The following is a 14,114-nucleotide window of genomic DNA, read 5'->3' as shown; positions in this document are numbered from 1 at the left end:
AAATCTATTTGCAAGTGATTATTACAGCACAGTGCAATATCTGGTGATGGGTAGATGCAGACATAGTAGCCTTGCTCACAAGTTGTAATGAATGCACATACAATCCATGACAGTGTGCCATATACAATCTATGTACGGCATGCACTAGATTTTTCTTTATATCTACATTGAGTAATTCTCATCTTATGTTCAATGCACTTTTATTTATTTGCTTTATTTATAGTCTGCATGAAACCTAGGTGTTTAAACCTAGGTACGACCAGAGGCATGAGTCTTTTCTTATGAGCGGAAGGTCAGAGCTCTTGGTTATTGGACCATGGCTCACAACCTATAGGGATCCTGAACCAGCCCAGGAGTTGGAGTTGTATTGTGCATTTCTGTTGTGATTGTCTAAATTATATCTTTTTTTCTTTGGGGAGGGGCCATGGCTCAGTGGTAGAGCATCTGCTTGGCATGTAGAAGGTCCCAGCTTCAATCCCTGGCATCTCCAGTTAAAGGGACTAGGCAGGTAGGTGATGTGAAAGACCCCTGCCCGAGACCCTGGAGAGCCGCTGCTGGTCTGAGTAGACAATACTGACTTTGATGGACCAAGGGTCTGATTCAGTATAAGGCAGCTTCATGTGTTCGTGCAGGACAGAAATAAATGAATAAATAAATAAATATTGGTTCTTGTAGGTTATCCGGGCTGTGTAACCGTGGTCTTGGAATTTTCTTTCCTGACGTTTCGCCAGCAACTGTGGCAGGCATCTTCAGAGTAGTAACACTGAAGGACAGTGTCTCTTCAGTGTTACTACTCTGAAGATGCCTGCCACAGTTGCTGGCGAAACGTCAGGAAAGAAAATTCCAAGACCACGGTTACACAGCCCGGATAACCTACAAGAACCAATGAACTCTGACCGTGAAAGCCTTCGACAATAAATAAATAAATACATTCTACCTGCAGACAGAAGATGAATGCTAGTATGTGCATTCTGTAAAGGAGTCTGGTTAACCTGAAAAAATTGCAGTGGTATCCTATGCAGAGTTACTCCAGTCTATGCCTTCTTCACATGTTAATGTGATTCTAGTTGCCTTTTAATGGCTGCTACATTACAGTATCTTATGTACTGTTTGTTAACAATTCATCACTAATGCATTTTGTAAAATGTTCCAAAATAACTTATGGATGAATTTAGCCATACCTAGTCATTATGTCATAAATATTAATAAAGCATGCATAGATTATATATGCATGCATAATCTAAAGTGCTACTGGAGCAGCTAATAGTTTGCAGCAAACCCACCAGACAAATGGATAAATTCATGGTTATTTGACTTTCATTCTACTTTGAGGAAACAGAGCAAACGTTAATTTGGAAAATTGTTATTCATTGATGTGGGAGAGAGAATGGAAAATTAAGGTTGGTTTCAACATAATCCTTAGACAAACATCTCCTGACATACAACCAAAACTTTAAACGGAACAGAACAAAGCAAGAACCTTAAAAATACACGCCTAAACATAAATGGGGCCAATGGCCTTACTGCCTTTCAAGAAGCTTTACAAATTAGAGATACCTTATCCTTTGCCCTTTGCCCTTTTTCATATTATGTGCTACCAGGAAAAAAGGGAATAAACATTAATGATTAAAGTTAGTGGCTTCAAGACTGAGTTGTGAACCAAGTAACCTCAAGTTCAGAGCTTGACTTGGCCACCAACTCACTGGCAAGCTGCCACCTCTCAGCCTCAGTAACTCTAAATGAATGGATGTGAATAAAAATTCAGAAATATGGATGTTCTGACTAGAGATGTGCACCAGAAAAAAATGGTATTTTTCGGATCTGGATTTGATGGAATAATCATCAGTATCGCAGATTACTCCAATTCTGGTTCAGTATTTGGATTTAGGTTTTTTTTTTGGGGGGGGATTCTGAAATTATGTGGTCCATTATTCCCTATGGGGAATATTTTCAGGGAGCTGGAGGGACACCTTTTAAACCAAATGATACCTAAATTGTTGTGGAGCTGGTGCAACCTGTCAACAGAAGAACCCCAAAGTTTGAAGTAAATTGGACCAAGAGGTCCAAATGTATGGGCTCCTGAACAAGGTGCCCCCCCATCCATCCTCCATTGTTTCCTATGGGGGGGATTACATGGTTTCTCCAGGATAGGGATACTGGTATTGACAAGTATTCTCTAATGTGTATCTGGATCTGGAATAAACAAACAACCCCCCCCCCCCCCGATAAGGTGTTTTTTGGGTATATTTTTGGACTGGATATATCTGAACGCACACCCTAGTTCTGACAATATAAACATATAAAAGTCAGTGTTATATCATGAGTACCCTAATCAAAATCTTAACAAGAATATGCCAACAGATATGGAAAACAAAACAATGCCCCACAGTCAGGAAAGATATCGACCAAGCTATCTACTCCTGGTGATTTGTCTCTCCAGTCCCAATTGCTTTGAGTGCAGCTTTTACTTCACTTTTTAAAATTGCAGGTTCTTCTTCAAAACATAGAGTCACTATGACTGAAGTTCACCATGATAAAGCTAGACTATATAATTGAAATCCAGACTTCTGTAGATTTTTAAAGAATGCATGTCCAGGATATGCAGGGATATGCACCTGCGTTTTGACTCTTATATTTGTATGCTGGAGCAAGTTCTTGTGCTTACTTCATCTCCAACCTGTAGAAACCCAATAGCACCCTGTTCTTATATGCATTAATGGAAGCCAGGGATGCCAGGACTCCTGCTATGGTGGGACACCTCCTGGAAATCTTCAAGTTGCCCACCGGTGCCTCAAAGGCTGGTAGGGGGGGAGATGGGAGAAAAGGGGGTGGGGCACGGTGTCACTTCCTGCAGAAAAATCAGAAGTGATGTCATGATGTAACCCAAAGCTCTATGGTTTAAGCCACAGAGTTTTAGCAAATCCTGCAATGTTGCCCCAATATCATGACATTACTTCACCCACCCCCAAATCCTCCTGGGGAAGATATGCATCCCAAATAGAAGGCCCTCTGACATAAACTGAGTGTGAGGCTTACTGCTCCCCATTTATTGACCTGGATCTAAAGAACTACATGTGCATGCCCAGTTGTTTCCATACATTTTCAGTAACAGCTTTCTAGATTTCTCCTTCTCAAGGACACATAAAGCTGTCTTATGCTGAATCAGAATATTGGTCAATCAAGGTCTGTATTGTTGTCTCAGACTGGCAGCAGCTCTCCACGGTTTCCGGTAGAGGTCTTTCACATCACCTTCTACCTGATCCCTTTAGCTGGAGATGCCAGGGATTGAACCTGGGCCCTTCAGCATGCAATACAGGTGTTCTGCCATTGAGCCATGGGCCCTCCTTCTAATAATACTTCACAGTATTGCATCATTGGATAACATGGAAGATATTTCAAAGTTTGTAAGAACCATCTGGCAGGGAATTAAGGTCTACAGAAGGAAGTGCAAGCTCTGATGAATCATGCAGAACTTTTGCTCACAACTCCCACCTATTGTCAGGCACAAGAGGCAGTACATGCAGGAGGGAGAATGTGCACATATGTGAACAATGTGCACTAATAAGGATAAACTGTATAATGCAGGTAGTACATAATTCACATGAAGTACTATTGGAGAAGTCATCTCAAGACAGCAAGCTTCATTCCAGAAAGCTGTAAATTTTCAAGATCAGATGAGCTGGCTCTGAACTTAAGTAATATCTAGAAATGACAGGGTCTAAAGATCAATGTTTACTACTGTTAGATATTTAATTTGCAGTTTAAATTGATCATTCCAACCTGATGATAATGGTGTCAGAAATATCGCTCTCCCTTTCTGATGTCTTCCAGAAAGTAAAATTCTGCTATTTAAAGGTAAAGGTACTCCCCTGTGCAAGCACTGGGTCATTACTGATCCATGGGGTGACATCGCATCACGACATTTACTAGGCAGACTATGTTTACAGGGTGGTTTTCCAGTGCCTTGGAATACTGTGTACAGTTCTGGTCACTACACCTAAAAAAGGATATTGCAAAGCTTGAGAAGGTGCAGAAAAGAGCAACCAAAATGATTAGGGGAATAGAGCAACTGCCCTATGAGGAATGGTTAAAATGCTTAGGGCTGTTTAGCTTGGAAAGAAGGAGGCCAAGGGGAGACATGATAGAGGTTTATAAATTATGCATGGTATTGAGAGAGTGGACAGAGAGAAGCTTTCCTCCTCTCTCATAATACTAGAATGCGGGGTCATCTGCTAAAGCTGGAGGGTGAGAGATTCAAAACTGATAAAAGGAAGTATTTCTTCATGCAACACATAGTTAAATTGTGGAACTCCCTGCCCCAGGATGTGGTGATGGCTGCCAACTTGGAAGGCTTGAAGAGGGGAGTGGACATCGGACATGTTCATGGAGGAGAGGGGTATACATGGCTGCTAGTTAAAATGGATACTAGTCATGATGCATACCTATTCTCTCCAGGATCAGAGGAGCATGCCGAATATATTAGATGCTGTGAAACACAGGCAGGATGGTGCTGCTGCAGTTGTCTTGTTTTTGGGGCTTCCTAGAGGCACCTGGTTGGCCACTGTGTGAACAGACTGCTGGACTTGATGGGCCTTGGTCTGATCCAGCATGGCTTTTCTTATGTTCTTATGCCTTCCCCAGTCATCTACACTTTACCCCCAGCAAGCTGGGTACTCATTTTACTGACCTCAGAAGGATGGAAGGCAGAGTCAACCTTGAGCCAGCTACCTGAAACTGACTTCTGTCGGGATTGAACTCGGGTCATGATCAGAGCTTTTGACTGCAATACTGCATCTTACCACTCTGTTCCACGGGAATCTTTTGGGTCATCTTTATCTTCTAATTACTGTTTGAATATTTGAAAAAAAAATCCCTCTTCAACGTCATATTTTTCCACTTCCAAATTGTCGTGTAGCACATTTAATAACATTAACACCAATTTACTTATTATTGCTCTGGGGAAAACATAAAAGGAAGGTATTTATGTCAACATGCTGGACATTAAATTTTAGACCTTCTGGCTCTTTAGTCTGCCACTTCCAACTACAGTCAGATTCTGTTTCAAATTGTAACATTCCGGCAACGTCTCCACCACCCACAAACACATACACTCTTCATGCACAGTGTTTCATCTCAGACACATACATACACAACTTGCTTACAAGGCTTCATATCAGGCACAGTCAACTGCTTTCGGTTGCTGTTCATTTGAGTGTTAAAATCCAATTTACAGTTCCACAGATGTTCTGGGATCCTTTGAATTTAACAAAGATGACTCACAGGGATGAAAATGGACTTGGAGTCCTCTAATGCTTTCTGAGATCAATGCGTTCCAGATGAAAATCATCTAGCTTGATCACGACTTTCATCACAGCCCATCCATTATCTCTTTTGCCCTCCTTTGCTTGCCTGGCTGAAAATGTAGCGTCTTCAGAAATGCATGGATTCCAAGAACATTTGCTTTTGTTCACAGTAACCATAATAATACTTCGCAGCTACTACTTTCAGAATTATATTACAAAAGGAGAAAACTGGCTCCATAGTAAGTTTGGGCAAACTTGTTTATTGGAGAAGACATCTCTTGTTTCCACAGACAGGATGTGGTTTCAGTTTTGGTTACCAAGAGTGGATTTTTTGTTGTTTTGCAATTATCCTTTACAGCCTTATCCTCTTTTTTTTAAAGAAGTCAAATCAACAATACACAACACTGGCAAACCACCTCTGTTAGCCTCTTGCCATGAAAACCCCAAAAGGGGTTGCCATAAGTCGGCTGCGACTTGACGGCACTTTACACACACACACACACACACACACACAAGTTAAGTAAATAAAAAATAACTAAATAACAGTATAAAGGTAGGCTCTGATCCAACGAAAGAAGCAGTTCAGTCCTAAAATTGTTTACTTGGCAGTAAGTCCTACTCCGTTTAATGGGAAATAATCCCTAGTAAATGTTTTAGGATCATGGTTTATGTGCAATCTCGAGTCTCAGCAAGAAAGGCAGCCTATGAATGAAGTAATTAATCACATAAATAAACCCCAAAAGAAAGCAGGATAGTTTCGATTCAAATTATCCTGTTATATAATGGCCTGACAAGCCTATTAGAGCCTCTTTCCATCTTCTAACCTTGTCCAGAGTTGCGTGTGGCAGAGAGGGGCAGGCAGGCAGGCACTTCAGAGACAGACAGCTTCCTCTTCCTCCATCAACTGAAGACTCCAAAAAGTACTTTCTTCAGGTGCCTGCCTCTGCAGTGTCTGCCGCTCCAAGACCAGCTCTGAAAACAGCCCTGGCTCAGCAAGCCAAGGTGGAATCGATCCTGTGCTCTTTTCATTTTGCCCATGGACAGCTTCATCTTCCTGTGACAGCTAAAGCCTGCTGAGTTTTCACAAGAGTGGTATGGCCCTACTCCATCCTGGGATGATTTTTAACCAATGAAAATGAAATGGGGGTGGGACATCCCAGCTTGCTTGGAGGTGAGGTCATCGCTAAATCCCTCTAAAAGCAACTGGACTATCACCTAGGATTAATTTGTTGCATTAGTTGTATTGGATGTGCAGATTGGTTCTGTGTCTCTTTACACAAAAAGCAATTTCTTCTAATGGGGTTCACCCCAAGGCTGTGATTCTATGCACATGTACTTTGGAATAAATCCCGCTGAACTGAATGGTGCTTATTTTTGAGTAAGTATGCATGAGATTAGTCTGTAAATCAAATCTAACTTCAGTTGGATTAGAGCCAGAGAGTATTTACAGGTCTACACATTGTTTTTACAAAAAACAAGCTGATTTTGATTAATGTTCTGATGACTTCTGAGGGGGGGAAGTAAGAGAAAGATAAAAAAGATCATGTGTTAACAGGTAAATCGAAATAGAAACTGAGGTTGATAAATTCAGCTGTAGAGAACAAATGTCTACCTTTTATATCAGACAGAGATTCTACAAGGAAGAAATTTCCTCTGTTCGTTCCCATCAACCCCTCAGGCAATGTTTAAACAATTCTTTTAAGCAAGTGATTCTTCAAGCCCTACCAGCAGTTCATGTGATTTTAATAGCACCTGAACTTTGCCTCTGAGAATCCCATAACAGCTGCTGCTGTCCAACTGTTTCTTCCCTGTCCATTCCTCTTAAAGCTCTCTGTGGAGGCATGTTTTCCCCTCTGTTGCTGTACAAAGCTTCAGAAAGAATTCAGCTCACTAGACTGATTATTTTTAAAGGCAGAGCTATAATTCCATCTCCTGTAGCTCAGTTGTTTTGGAAAGTCTGGTTATGAGTAAGACAGAGAGAGAGAGAGAGAGAGAGATTTGCTCAGAAAAGCTGGACGACGACCTCATTTGATTCCATTGTACTTTGTAACTGAACTGACATTTTCTGTGATGATATCCCCAGAATATGACCACACTTATGGGTCAATATTGTACATTTGGGATGTCCTGGTTAAACTGTCTGTTATGAGAACACATTCTGCTCAATATATGCAGTATACAGGGTGCGTGCTTTGTAGTAATACTGCCCAATCCCTTATGAAGCTGCCTGACTGTTTTGGTCATCTTTGGAGGCCCTGTTTCGGGTGCCTCCACCTTCAGATATTAGGCAGGTTGCAACACGGGAAAGGGCCTTTTTGGTCATGGCACCAAAGCTTTGGAACTTTCTCCCCAGGGAGATTTGTCTGTTCCCTTCTGTTGCCATCTTCTGCCAGTGGATGAAGACTTTTTGTTTGTTTGCTTCATTTGGCATTCCCACAGTGATCCTTCCTTCCTAACTAATGTTTTATGTTGTTATGTATTTTAACTGTTTTTATGTATTGTAACTCATTTAAGAAACTCTTTTAAAAGAGGTTTATTTTAATTGTTAGCTGCTTTGGAAGCCCTTGTAAGGACAGAAAGGTAGGATATAAACAAACAAACAAATGTCTACTATTCAGAGTTACATTATTTTTAATAATAGTGCTTAGCATTTTATTTATTTGTATGTTTTATCTATATGTATTTAAATATTTGTATCACTCTTTTCTCCCCAAAGGGATCCAATGATACAGCCACTTAAGTTTGAGGAAGACTCCTTAGGCTGGAAGAAGGTTCCTTGGAAGAAGGGTTGGATTGGATTCATGCCAATATTTTGAACATTGTCTAGCTTCAAAGCACTTCACATACATTTATCACAGTAGTTAGGGTAGTTAGGGTTGCCAACCTCCAGGTAGTGGCGGCACGGAGGCTCAAAAAATCAACACCACATTGGAATTTAACCATGAAAAATATAATCAATGCAAGCATTACTTCATGCAAGATATACAAGATAAACTGAATGTTAGCAAATCTCAAACTCCAAAGACACAATAGCCATGCAGATTAGCCTTGGATTCCACATGTTAACAGATCACTTCAGGATACAATGGTTCCACATGAACATACCACACCCTCATTAGCACATTATCTTGATTCTTACAGGACAATGATTTGCACATTACCTTTAATACTTTGCAGGACAATGACTCAGCTCAAATCCAACCCCCCTTCTGACTATATATTACTCTTCCTACACACTTGACACTGAGAGACACTGTCCTTCAGTGTTACTCCTCTGAAGATGCCTGCCACAGCTGCGGGCGAAACGTCAGGAAAGAAAATACCAAGACCACGGTTACACAGCCCGGATAACCTACAAGAACCAATGAACTCTGACCGTGAAAGCCTTCGACAATAAAAGTTGTGTCTGTTTCATTCCAGCAGTTGTCACTGTGAGGTTAATTGCATGTCAAGATTATCTTAGTAAAGGGGGTTTGGCAGTAGCCATTGTATACCAAGGGCAGCCAGGTTGAGGGGTGGGCAGCTGGCTCCAGTCACTTCCCAGTTAAACGCTGCGCCAGCAAACAAATATGGGAATATAATAAAGAAAATGAATGTACAAATGTTGCAGGTTGCCTAATCACTATGACAAAGGTAAAAACAAACAAAAAACATTCAAACTAAAACTAACCAAACGTTGTTGAGCACATCCCTAGTCTATATTCTTAAGGCTATAGCGTAAACACCTCCTCCCCTTAAACAATGTCAAGGGAAGTCAAACGTGGCTTGTCTGTAAACCAGTAAATGGTGTGTAAAAGAGAGGCATCTGATTGTTTGCTCAAAATATTAAGCTGTCAAATGACATGGGCATTTGTGCTCTCAGACTTGCTTTAGATGATTGATGTAGGTCATGCCTTTGTTTGAGAAAGCCCTGGGTTAGTCATCCAGAAGAGAATACTTTTTGCTGTTGGGAATGAGTGGTGTGAAGTCAGCAGGGAATAGGTGAGTTCTAAGTAGCTTCTTTAGGCTGGATTTATTTATACAGATTTAGAGATTAAAACACCCAATCAGAAGTCAGCTTTGTAACGCCAGTTAAGTAACATAATGAGTCTCCCACATAGGGTTGCCAGCTTCCAGGTAGTAAAACAAAGCACAGCACTAGACAAGGTTATGACAAATGCAATTTTATAGAGCACATACAGAGAATACTATCTAACACCTAACTAATATACTATCTAAAGACATGCAACAAGTGAAAAACATACACAAGGTGGTACTGAATGGTATGTACAATATATACAGAAGGCTAAGTGTAGCCAATAATGATCCCACATGGAATCAGGCAGAAAACTTAAACAATTAAATTGTCCAGAGAGATCAGCCTGCAAACAGGCTGGACAATTTAGTTGTTTAAGTTTTCTGCCTGATTCCGTGTGGGATCATTATTGGCTACACTTAGCCTTCTGTATATATTGTACATACCATTCAGTACCACCTTGTATGTTGTTCACTTGTTGCATGTCTTTAGATAGTATATTAATTAGGTGTTAGATAGTATTCTCTTTATGTGCTCTATAAAATTGCATTTGTCACAACTTTGTCTAGTGCTGTGCTTTGTTTTGATACTTTCATTACAGAACTGGGTGATTCATTGTTTTTGTAGCTTCCAGGTAGTAGCTGGAGATCCACTGCTATTACAACTGATCTCCAGCCAATAGAGATCAGTTAACCTGGAGAAAATGGCTGCTTTGGCAATTGGACTCTATGGCACTGAAGTCCCTCCCCTCTCCAAACCCCGCCCTCCTCAGGCTCTGCCCCCCAAAACCTCCCGCCGGTGGCAAAGAGGGACCTGGCAACCCTATTCCCAAGGTAAGAATCCACAGTCTGGGGCAACAGCCCCATCCCCTGTTCCATGGGAAAGGGGATTGGCAGCTAGGAAAGGTGTCCATCAGGTGCATTTATCTGAAAAAGGAATTCCAAAGAGATGATCCCTCTACAAAGAAGGTCCAAGAACTAATTACTCTTGTTCCTACTTTGGCAAACTTTCTAAAAAAAGTGATCTTATTAAAAGAGCAATTGCAGAATAACAATAATTTAAAAATACAAGAGAGCAGTGACTTTCACAGACCAGAATGTGCAAAATGCTTAACTCCGTCCCCAAAAGCAGTAGAAAAGAGCAAGAGTCCAGTAGCACCTTAAAGACTAACAAAAGTTCTGGCAGGGTATGAGCTTTCATGAGCCACAGCTTACTTCTTCAGGTATCTAAAGAAGTGAGCTGTGGCTCACGGAAGCTCATACCCTGCCAAAAATTTTGTTAGTCTTTAAAATGCTTCTGGACTCTTGCTCTTTTCTACTGTGATTGACAGACTAACACAGCTACCCATCGTGATCCTTCCCCAAAAGAAATTATTTCCAGTAGTTGCATAAAGATAGAGCTAGGTAGCATGTGTGAGAGCAGGAAGTAGTTAATCATAATGAAAGTTAGGGCTGTTGATTCGGTTCAGCCCGAACTGAAAATCAGCCGAATTACCCCTGATTTGGTGGTTTTTAGTTCGGGAGGAACCGAACTCAAAACTGGCGGGCAACCGGGGGGGCCGAATTCAGCGAGTTTGGGAGTTCGCGAATAAATTCGGAAAATTCGTGGCTGTCAGTAAGCAGCATAACCGTCAGTAAGCAGCATTTTCCTCCCCCGGCCAATCGGTGGCCAAGCTGGGTCTTCTTCTGACCAATCAGTCAGGATTGAGTACTGGAGGAATCAGCTGATGTGCGGCCCGGCCAGGGAGAGAGAGAGAGAGAGCGAAATCCTCGTGTGTGTGTGGGGGGTGCTTGTGCACATTCGCTCCTTTCTGTGGCTGCAGGGAGAGTATTTTTTGGGGTACAGACACAAAACTTTCAGTGGAGCTTCAGATGAAGCTTCTTAAGATACCCCCCAAGTTTTGTAAACATTGGGTCAGGGGGTCCCGAGATATGGGCTCCCCCCTTTTTCTTTCCATGGCTGCAGGGGGCGCATTTTTGGGGGTACAGACCCCAAACTTTGAGCGGAGTTTCAGACCAGTGTTCTTAAGATACCCCCCAAGTTTTGTAAACATTGGGTCAGGGGGTCTTGAGATATGGGCTCTCCCCCTTTTCCCTCCCCCCTTTTTCCATTTATGTGGCTGCAGGGGGCGCTTTTTGGGGGATATAGCCCCCAAACTTTTAGCATAGCTTCAGACAATTATTCTTAAGATACTACCCAAGTTTTATAAAGATGGGTTCAGTGGGGGCAGAAATATCGCCTCCCCCCTTTTCTCTTTCCATGGCTGCAGGGGGCACATTTTTGGGGGTGCAGATCCCAAACTTTGAGCGGAGTTTCAGACCAGTGTTCTTAAGATACCCCCCAAGTTTTGTGAACATTGGGTCAGGGGGTCCCGAGATATGGGCTTTCCCCTTTCCCCTTTCCCCTTTTCCCTATTGGGATGAATGGATCAGCCGATCCTGTGCATCTTCTCCAAAGCAAAACCTCCCGTGCCTAATTGGAATCATCTTGGATTACAAGTCCTCTTCAGCCCCTCTTGATGGAACAGAAGACAGCCACAGTAAGACCCTTTGGGGGCTTTAATCTATAATTTTTCTCCTGTGTATGTGTGTGTGTGTGGGGGAAAGCAGAGTCTGTGTGTGTGTGGGGAGGGAGCAGTTTCTGTGGGTGGGTGGGAAGCCAAAGGGGGCTTTCGTCGGTTCTGCCTGGGGTGTGTGTTCCCCCTCGAGTCTCTCGCTCCCTGGTTTGAGGGGGGAGGTTTCAGTTGTGTGTTGCAAAGGTGTTGTTTAACAAGGTTGTGTTGTTTTGCAGTTGTTTTGCAGTTGCTTTGCAAATTTCACAGCTGTTGTCGGGGCTGGGAGCTTTGTGCGTGGGTGGCAAGCTCTGCTGAGAGATGCACATTAAGGGTGGGGGGGACCCCTTTCAGGGCCCATATCTCAGCCCCCCCTGACCCAATCTTTACAAAACTTGGGGAGTCTTTCAATAAACGTCCTTTGAAGCTCTGCCGAAAGTTTGGGACCTCTAACCCCCAAAATGCCCCCCCAGAGCCGCGGAAAGGAGCGATTGTGTTTTTAATGGCTTTATTCGGCTGAATTTTTTTTCCGAACTTTGAATTCCCGCCGAATTGAACGGATCCAAAGTGGGGGAGTTCGGACTTCGGCATATCCCGAATCTAAACAGGCTGAATTCGGCCGAATCCGAACTATACCGAATTTTTTTAAATTCAACAGCCCTAATGGAAGTAGAAAAGAAGTTGAACGAGCTTCAATTGTGCTGACTGTCTACAAGAGACCCCCTGATGTTGCAACTGAATTTTGATTCCCCCACCAATAAAGTCAGAAAAAATTCTAGTGTGTTTTTATCTTGACCTTCGTGGTTCTCTGTTTCTATTTTATTCTCAAAACAAATCTGTGAGATAAACAAGGCCAACAATGACTGGCTAGAGGTCACCCTAAGAGGCAGAATAGGGATGCAGTAGATTCACCACAGCATCTTCTGCTGGTAGCAGCTGAGTGAACAAATCATAGCAACTGCAAATTCAAAGAATAATCTTAACCAGGTTTACTCAGAATCCTGCTCAGGTCTACTCTAGGGGCCTTACTTCAAGGAGAGTGATTTTAGGATTGCACGGTAAATGGCTGGTATGGAATCCACCCAAGCCAGAATTAATACTGAGGTTTTTTTTTAACAATTCCCTTAGCAAATAAGGCTCAAATTGACTATTTTTAGCCACTTTTGGGTAAAACTCTGTCGATAATGCCATAGAATGAGCTGGTTGTCTTTGAGCCAACTGTGGCATGCTGAGCTAAAAGCATGCAAAAAGCTGATCGGTCCTAAGCTTAGCATGTGGTGCACAGCAGCAAGCAGCTTTCACATAAAGGCTGGTTTTAAATTGGAATGAACCTTAAGAAAAAGTACCACTGGGAATTCTGCAGCATAATGAAAATGCTGTAAGGATTCCCGTTTAAATGGTAACCTGGAAGGGCACTGCCAAGGGAGTGGGCAGGCTTCTCTCACTCTCTCTCTCTCTCTCTTACACACATTTTATTTCAGACTACATGTAAATTAGTCCTTATAAATATTTATACTTTAGTTAATATGAAATGCAGAAAAATGGCCACCAAAAAAAATTCCCGTCTTAGTATACAATTTCTGCAGTTTAAACTTAAATATATCCAAGATAATGTTTAATATGTAATGTGTGTGTTCTCTCACCCCTCCACACACGTCTTACCCTCTCGATGGCTGCCTCCCTCCCTCCCCTCATATTTCAGTAACAATGCGGTTTAAACTGAGGAGAATATCAATAAATGTTTCATTGACTTGAAGCAGAAATACATTCAACTAAATGCTATTTTTAGATGATGTTGCATTCTGGGCTAGAACAATGCAGGCGTGGATAAAAAGGAACAGAAACAATTCAGAAGAGGAAAGTGGGCATCGGGTATGCTTCAGATTGTCTTTTGGAGATCATGTAATAAAAGAAGAAGAAGAATCAGCATTCTTGGGGGTATTGCCATTGCCAGGAAACCAACATTTTCTTTGTGTGGGAATAAGGCTAGTGAAACAGTAAGCCTTGATACACTATGCATCCCTTTGAAAACAGCTTTGAAAATAGCAAGTATAGATACTATTGCCGTCATTAAGGGCTGCCCTTAATAAAAGAGCCCCGTGGCGCAGAGTGGTAAGCTGCAGTACTGCATTCAAAAGCTCTGCTCACGACCTGAGTTCGAGCCCAACGGAAGTTGGTTTCAGGTACCCTGCTCAAGGTTGACTCAGCCTTCCATCCTTCCATGGTCAGTCAAATGAGTACCCAG

Source organism: Euleptes europaea, chromosome 10, assembly GCF_029931775.1.
Source record: "Euleptes europaea isolate rEulEur1 chromosome 10, rEulEur1.hap1, whole genome shotgun sequence".
In the NCBI taxonomy this organism is placed as follows: domain Eukaryota; kingdom Metazoa; phylum Chordata; class Lepidosauria; order Squamata; family Sphaerodactylidae; genus Euleptes; species Euleptes europaea.
The sequence above is the reverse complement of the archived record's forward strand: the minus strand, read 5'-3'. Positions refer to the sequence as shown.